Source organism: Arachis stenosperma, chromosome 9 (assembly GCF_014773155.1).
Source record: "Arachis stenosperma cultivar V10309 chromosome 9, arast.V10309.gnm1.PFL2, whole genome shotgun sequence".
Lineage (NCBI taxonomy): Eukaryota > Viridiplantae > Streptophyta > Magnoliopsida > Fabales > Fabaceae > Arachis > Arachis stenosperma.
In genome coordinates, this window is record NC_080385.1 from 107,995,910 (window position 1) to 108,004,939 (window position 9,030).

The window sequence follows — 9,030 nt, forward strand, 5'->3', positions numbered from 1 at the left end:
TTTTTAAAATCAAATCTTTTTAAAAATTGTTTTCAAATCATATCTTTTAAAATTGTTTTCAAATCAAATCTTTTCAATCATATCTTCTTAACCACATCTTTTTCAAAATAAGTCTTCAATCAAATCTTTTTAATTTCTAATTTCAAAATCTTTTTCAAAAATCACTTGATTTCTTTCTCACTTTTATTTTTGAAAATCAATTAAGTGTTTTTCAAAATGTTTTCCAAATCTTTTTAATTTAATTTTCAAAAATTACCTTCCCCTCTTCCCACATCCTTCTATTTATGGAGTACTACTCCTTCTTAATGCACATTTCGAACTTCATCCAATTAAAGTTCGAATTCTTCCCCTTCTTCTTTCTTCTATTTTTCTTTTCCTCTGACACCTCAAGGAATCTATATACTGTGACATAGAGGATTCCATATCTTCTTGTTCTCTTCTCTTTCATATGAGCAGGAGCAGAGACAAAGGCATTCTTGTTGAAGCTGACCCTGAACCTGAAAGGACCTTGAAGAGAAAGCTAAGAGAAGCCAAAGCACAACTCTCTTTAGAGGACCTGACCGAATTCTTCAAAGAAGAAGAACTCATGGCAGCCGAAAATAACAACAATGCCAACAATGCAAGGAAGGTGCTGGGTGACTTTACCGCACCTACTCCTGACTTCTATGGGAGAAGCATCTCTATCCCTGCCATTGGAGCAAACAACTTTGAGCTTAAGCCTCAGTTGGTTTCTCTACTGCAACAGAATTGCAAGTTCCATGGACTTCCAATGGAAGATCCACATCAGTTTTTAGCTGAGTTCTTGCAAATCTGTGACACAGTCAAGACTAATGGGATTGACCCTGAGGTCTACAGACTGATGCTATTCCCTTTTGTTGTAAGAGACAGAGCTAGAATATGGTTGGACTCTCAACCTAAGGATAGCCTGGACTCTTGGGAAAAGCTAGTCAATGCCTTCTTGGCAAAGTTCTTTCCACCTCAAAAATGGAGTAAGCTTAGAGTGGAAGTCCAAACCTTCAGACAGAAGGATGGAGAATCCCTCTATGAAGCTTGGGAAAGATACAAATAATTGATCAGAAAATGTCCATCTGACATGCTTTTTGAATGGAGCATCATAGGTATTTTCTATGATGGTCTCTCTGAACTATCTAAGATGTCTTTGGATAGCTCTGCTGGAGGATCTCTTCATCTGAAGAAGACGCCTACAGAAGCTCAAGAGCTCATTGAAATGGTTGCAAATAACCAATTCATGTACACTTCTGAAAGAAATCCTGTGAACAATGGGACAAGTCAGAAGAAAGGAGTTCTTGAGATTGATACTCTGAATGCCATTTTGGCTCAGAACAAGATATTGACTCAACAAGCCAATTTGATTTCTCAAAGTCTGTCTGGAATGCAAAATGCACCTGGCAGTACTAAGGATGCTTCATCTGAGGAAGAAGCTTATGATCCTGAGAACCCTTCAATTGAAGAGGTGAACTACCTAGGAGAACCCTATGGAAACACCTATAATTCTTCATGGAGAAATCACCCAAATCTCTCATGGAAGAATCAAGAGAAACCTCAACAAGGTTTCAACAACAATAATGGTGGAAGAAACAGGTTTAGCAATAGCAAGCCTTTTCCATCATCTTCTCAGCAACAGACAGAGAATCCTAAGCAGAACCTCTCTGACTTAGCAACCATGGTCTCTGATCTAATCAAAACCACTCAAAGTTTCATGAATGAAACAAGGTCCTCCATTAGAAATTTGGAGGCACAAGTGGGGCAGCTGAGCAAGAAAGTTACTGAACTCCCTCCAAGTACTCTCCCAAGCAACACAGAAGAAAATCCAAAAGGAGAGTGCAAAGCCATAACCATGGCCGAATTTGGAGAGGAAGGAGATGAAGTGGACGCCACTGAGGAAGACCTCAATGGGCGTACACAGACCTCCACTGAGTTCCCCAATGAGGAACCATGGGAATCTGAGGCTCAAAATGAGACCATAGAGATTCCATTGGACTTACTTCTGCCTTTCATGAGCTCCGATGAGTATTCCTCCTCTGAAGAGGATGAGTATGTCACTGAAGAACAAGTTGCTAAATACCTTGGAGCAATCATGAAGTTGAATGACAAGTTATTTGGAAATGAGACTTGGGAGACTGAACCTCTTTTGCTCACCAAAGAACTGGATGACTTGTCTAGGCAGAAACTACCTCAAAAGAGACAAGATCCTGGGAAGTTTTCCATACCTTGTACCATAGGCACCATGACCTTCAAGAAGGCTCTGTGTGACTTAGGGTCAAGTGTAAACCTCATGCCTCTCTCTGTAATGGAGAAGTTAGGGATCTTTGAGGTACAAACTGCAAGAATCTCATTAGAGATGGCAGACAACTCAAGAAAACAAGCGCATGGACTTGTAGAGAATGTTTTGGTAAAGGTTGAAGACCAGTACATTCCTACTGATTTCATAGTCCTAGAGACTGGGAAGTGCATGGATGAATCTATCATCCTTGGCAGACCCTTCCTAGCCACAGCAAGGGCTGTGATTGATGTTGATGGAGGTGAACTGATCATTCAAGTGAATGAAAAATCCTATGTGTTTAAGGCTCAAGGATACCCCTCTGTCACCATGGAGAAGAAGCATGAAGAGCTTCTCTCAAATCAGAGACAAACAGAGCCCCCACAGTCAAACTCTAAGTTTGGTGTTGGGAGGCCACAACCAAACTCTAAGTTTGGTGTTGAACCCCCACATTCAAACTCTAAGTTTGGTGTTGGGAGGTTCCAACATTGCTCTGAGTATCTGTGAGGCTCCATAAGAGCCCTCTGTCAAGCTACTGACATTAAAGAAGCGCTTGTTGGGAGGCAACCCAATGATTATAGTTTATATATTTTCTATTGTTATTTTATGTTTTTTGTAGGTTGATGATCATAAGAAGTCACAAAATCCATTGAAAAAGCAAAAACAGAATGAAAAACAGGAAGAAAAATAGCACACCCTGGAGGAAGAAGTTGCTGGCGTTCAAACGGCAGTAAACCTAGCAGTTGGGCGTTTAACGCCCAGTCTGGCACCATTCTGGGCGTTTAACGCCAGAAAGGGGCACCAGACTGGCGTTAAACGCCAGAAAAGGGCAAGAACCTGGCGTTAAACGCCAGGAATAGGCATCAGCCTGGCGTTTAACGCCAGAAATGGCTCAAAACGTGATTTTGGGCAACATTTGGTGCAGGGATGACTTTTCCTTGACACCACAGGATCTGTGGACCCCACAGGATCCCCACCAACCCCACCACCACTCTCTCTCTTCTTCCCCCATTCACCAATCACCTCACTACCTCTTCCCCAAAACCCCTTCACCTATCAAATCCCATCTTTCTCTTCACCACTCACATCCATCCTTCATAAAACCCCACCAACCTCACCCTTCAAATTCAAACCACTTTCCCTCCCAAACCCACCCATAATGGCCGAACCCCATCTCCCCTCTCTCCTATAAATACCCTTCTTCATTCCTTCATTTTCACACAACCTAAACACCACTTCCCCCCTCCTTGGCCGAATACATAAGCCATCTCCTTCTCCCTCATTTCTTCTTCTTCTACTCTCTTCTTTCTTCTTTTGCTCGAGGACGAGCAAACCTTTTAAGTTTGGTGTGGTAAAAGCGTTGCTTTTTCGTTTTCCATAACCATTTATGGCATCCAAGGCCGGAGAAACCTCTAGAAAGAGGAAAGGGAAGGCAAAAGCTTCCACCTCCGAGTCATGGGAGATGGATAGATTCATCTCAAGGGTGCATCAAGACCACTTCTATGAAGTTGTGGCCTTGAAGAAGGTGATCCCCGAGGTCTCCTTTTCACTCAAAAAGGGTGAATACCCGGAGATCCGCCATGAGATCCGAAGAAGAGGTTGGGAAGTGCTTACCAACCCCATTCAACAAGTCGGAATCTTGATGGTTCAAGAATTCTATGCCAATGCATGGATCACCAAGAACCATGATCAAAGTATGAACCCGGATCCAAAGAATTATCTCACAACGGTTCGGGGGAAATACTTGGATTTTAGTCCGGAAAGTGTGAGGGTGGCGTTCAACTTGCCTATGATGCAAGGAGATGAACATCCTTACACAAGAAGGGTCAACTTTGATCAAAGGTTGGACCAAGTTCTCACAATCATATGTGAAGAGGGCGCACAATGGAAGAGAGATTCAAGAGGCAAGCCGGTTCAATTGAGAAGGCATGACCTCAAACCCGTGGCTAGAGGATGGTTGGAGTTTATCCAACGCTCAATCATTCCCACTAGCAACCGGTCCGAAGTTACTCTAGACCGGGCCATCATGATTCATAGCATCATGATTGGAGAAGAAGTGGAAGTTCATGAGGTCATAGCCCAAGAACTCTACAAGGTGGCGGACAAGTCTTCCACCTTGGCAAGGTTAGCCTTTCCTCATCTCATTTGTCACCTCTGTTATTCAGTTGGAGTTGACATAGAAGGAGATATCCCCATTGATGAGGACAAGCCCATCACCAAGAAAAGGATGGAGCAAACAAGAGACCCCTCTCATCATGAAATCCCTGAGTTGCCTTAAGGGATGCATTTTCCTCCACAACACTATTGGGAGCAACTGAACACCTCCCTAGGAGAATTAAGTTCCAACATGGGACAACTAAGGGTGGAGCACCAAGAACACTCCATTCTCCTCCATGAAATAAGAGAAGATCAAAGAATCATGAGAGAGGAACAACAAAGACAAGGAAGAGACATTGAGGAGCTCAAGCACTCCATAGGACCTTCAAGAGGAAGGAAGAGCCGCCATCACTAAGGTGGACCCGTTCCTTGATTTCCTTGTTCTTTATTCTTCTGTTTTTCGAATTTTAAGTGCTTATGTTTATCCATGTTTGTGTCTTATAGTGTCTTAGTGTCTATGCCTTAAAGTTATGAATGTCCTATGAATCCATCACCTTTCTTAAATAAAAACGTGCTTAATTGAAAAAGAAAAGAATTGCATGAATTTTGAATTTTATAACAGTTTAATTATCTTGATGTGGTGGCAACACTTTTATTCTCCGAATGTATGCTTGAACAGTGCATATGTCTTTTGAATTTGTGGTTCATGAATGTTGGCTCTTGAAAGAATGATGAAAAAGGAGACATGTTACTGAGGATCTGAAAAATCATAAAAATGATTCTTGAAGCAAGAAAAAGCAGTGAATACAAAAAAAAAAAGAAGGAAGCAAGCGAAAAAAAAAAACAAAACCAAAAAAAAAAGAGAAAAAAAGAAAAAAAAGAAAGAAAAAGAAAGAAATAGAGTTGTGATCCAAGGCAATAAGAGTGTGCTTAAGAACCCTGGACACCTCTAATTGGGGACTTTAGCAAAGCTGAGTCACAATCTGAAAGGGTTCACCCAATTATGTGTCTGTGGCATGTATGTATCCGGTGGTAATACTGGAAGACAGAGTGCTTTGGGCCACGGCCAAGACTCAATAAGTAGCTGTGTTCAAGAATCATCATACTTAAACTAGGAGAATCAATAACACTATCTGGATTCTGAGTTCCTAAAGAGGCCAATCATTCTGAATTCCAAAGGATAAAGTGAGATGCCAAAACTATTCAGAGGCAAAAAGCTAAAAGCCCCGCTCATCTAATTAATACTGATCTTCATAGATGTTTTTGGAGTTCATTGCATATTCTCTTCTTTTTATCTTATTTGATCTTTAGTTGCTTGGGGACAAGCAACAATTTAAGTTTGGTGTTGTGATGAGCGGATAATTTGTACGCTTTTTGGCATTGTTTTTAGTATGTTTTTAGTATCTTTTAGTTAGTTTTTATTATATTTTTATTAGTTTTTAGTTAAAATTTACTTTTCTGGACTTTACTATGAGTTTGTGTGTTTTTCTGTGATTTCAGGTATTTTCTGGCTGAAATTGAGGGACCTGAGCAAAAATCTGATCCAGAGACTCAAAAGGACTGCAGATGCTATTGGATTCTGACCTCCCTGCACTCGAAGTGGATTTTCTGGAGCTACAGAAGCCCGATTGGCGCGCTCTCAACGGCGTTGGAAAGTAGACATCCTGGGCTTTCCAGCAATATATGATAGTCCATACTTTGCCCAAGATTTGATGGCCCAAACCGGCGTTCAAAGTCACCTCAAGAAATCCCAGCGTTAAACGCCGGAACTGGCACCTAAATGGGAGTTAAACGCCCAAACTGGCATCAAAGCTGGCGTTTAACTCCAAGAGGAGTCTCTACACGAAAATGCTTCATTTGCTCAGCCCAAGCACACACCAAGTGGGCCCGGAAGTGGATTTTTATGTCATTTACTCATCTTTGTACACCTTAGGCTACTAGTTTTCTATATATAGGACCTTTTACTATTGTATTTATATATATCTTGGTAGCTATCTTTGAGTTTTATGCTATCTTAGATCATTGGGAGGCTGGCCATTCGGCCATGCCTAGACCTTGTTCTTATGTATTTTCAACGGTGGAGTTTCTACACACCATAGATTAAGGTGTGGAGCTCTGCTGTACCTCGAGTATTAATGCAATTACTATTGTTCTTCTATTCAATTCCGCTTGTTCCTTGTCCAAGATATCACTTGTTCTTCAACTTGATGAAGGTGATGATTGACACTCATCATCATTCTCACCTATGAACAAAGTGACTGACAACCACTCTTGTTCTACAAGCATTCGAGGCTCTAGTGAATATCTCTTGGATTCTTTAACCGGAATCTTCGTGGTATAGGCGAGAACTGATGGCGGCATTCAAGAGAATCCGGAAGGTCTAACCTTGTCTGTGGTATTCTGAGTAGGATTCAATGATTGAATGACTGTGACGTGCTTCAAACTCCTGAGGGCGGGGCATTAGTGACAGACGCAAAAGAATCACTGGATTCTATTCCGGCCTGATTGAGAACCGACAGATGAATTCCGCTATGACCGTGACAGGGCATATGCAATCGCTTTCAATGAGAGGATGGGAGGTAGCCACTGACAACGGTGAAACCCTACACAAGCTTGCCATGGAAAGGAGTAAGAAGGATTGGATGAAGACTGTAGGAAAGCAGAGAGACGGAAGGGAAGGCATCTTCATACGCTTATCTGAAGCTCTCACCAATGATATACATAAGTATCTCTATCTATATCTTTATGCTTTATTCGTTTATCACTATACCCATTTGAGTCTGCCTGACTGAGATTTACAAGGTGACCATAGCTTGCTTCATACCACCAATCTCCGTGGGATCGACCCTTACTCACGTAAGGTATTACTTGGATGACCCAGTGCACTTGCTGGTTAGTTGTGCGAAGTTGTGTTTATGCCATGGTATTGAGCACCAAGTCTTTGGAGCCATTACTAGGGATTATTTGTGTATTAAAAAGTATTGATCACAATTTCGTGCACCACTGGCGTTTAAACGCCAGTCTGTCCTTCTTCACTGGGCATTTTGAACGCCCAGCTTTTTCTGTGTAATTCCTCTGCTGCATGTTTTGAATCTTCAGTTCCCTGTACTATTGACTTGAAAATAGAACCAAGATCAAATAAACAATGCATGCAAGACACCAAACTTAAAATTAGACACTAGACTCAAACAAGAAACATAAAATCTTTTTTGGTTTTTTTATGGTTTTGTAAATTTTTTTGTGCTTTTTCGAAAATTATATGAAAATAGAAAATAAAGGTTTCAGAATTCTTAATTTGGATTCCAGGAATCATTGCAATGCTAGTCTAAGACTCCGGTCCAGGAATTAGACATGGCTTCACAGCCAGCCAAGCTTTCAAAGAAAGCTTCGGTCCAAAACACTAGACATGGCCAATGGCCAGCCAAGCCTTAGCAGATCATTGCTCCAACAGCAAGATTGATAGAAATCAACAAGCTCTTGTGATGATCAGTTGAAACCTCGGTCCAATAAGATTAGACATGGCTTCACAGCCAGCCAGACTTCAACAGATCATCATGAAACTCTAGAATTCATTCTTAAGAACTCTGAAAAAAAAATACCTAATCTAAGCAACAAGATGAACCGTCAGTTGTCCATACACGAAACAATCCCCGGCAACGGCGCCAAAAACTTGGTGGGCGAAATCGTGATCACTACAACTTCGCACAACTAACCAGCAAGTGCACTAGGTCGTCCAAGTAATAAACCTTACGCGAGTAAGGGTCGATCCCACGGAGATTGTTGGTATGAAGCAAGCTATGGTCACCTTGTAAATCTTAGTCAGGCAGACTCAAATAGGTATAGATGATGAATAAAACATAAAGATAGAGATAGAGATACTTATGTAATTCATTGGTAGGAATTTCAGATAAGCGTATGAAGATGCTTGGTCCCTTCCGTCTCTCTGCTTTCCTACTGTCTTCATCCAATCCTTCTTACTCCTTTCCATGGAAAGCTTATGCAAGGGTTTCACCGTTGTCAGTGGCTACCTCCCATCCTCTCAGGGGAAATGTTCAACGCACCCTGTCACAGCACGGCTATCCATCTGTCGGTTCTCGATCAGGCCGGAATAGAATCCAGTGATTCTTTTGCGTCTGTCACTAACGCCCCGCCCTCAGGAGTTTGAAGCACGTCACAGTCATTCAATCATTGAATCCTACTCAGAATACCACAGACAAGCTTAGACCATCCAGATTCTCTTGAATGCCGCCATCAGTTCTTGCCTATACCACGAAGACTCTGATCTCACGGAATGGCTGGCTCGTTTGTCAGGCGAGCGCTCGGTTGTCAGGCGATCAACCATGCATCGTGTATCAGGAATCCAAGAGATATTCACCCAATCTAAGGTAGAACGGAGGTGGTTGTCAGTCACACGTTCATAGGTGAGAATGATGATGAGTGTCACGGATCATCACATTCATCAAGTTGAAGAACAAGTGATATCTTGGAACAAGAACAAGCGGAATTGAATAGAAGAACAATAGTAATTGCATTAATACTCGAGGTACAGCAGAGCTCCACACCTTAATCTATGGTGTGTAGAAACTCCACCGTTGAAAATACATAAGAACAAGGTCTAGGCATGGCCGTGAGGCCAGCCTCCCAGAGTGATC

General features: G+C 41.8%; 1 non-coding gene across 1 annotated transcript; it reads right to left on the reverse strand.

Annotated features, from left to right (window-relative positions):
* Positions 1 to 991: 991 nt before the first annotated feature.
* On the reverse strand, positions 992 to 1,095 carry LOC130952098 (small nucleolar RNA R71). Its single transcript, XR_009074279.1, has one exon. It is a non-coding gene; the product is annotated as a small nucleolar RNA R71 (small nucleolar RNA).
* Positions 1,096 to 9,030: the final 7,935 nt, after the last annotated feature.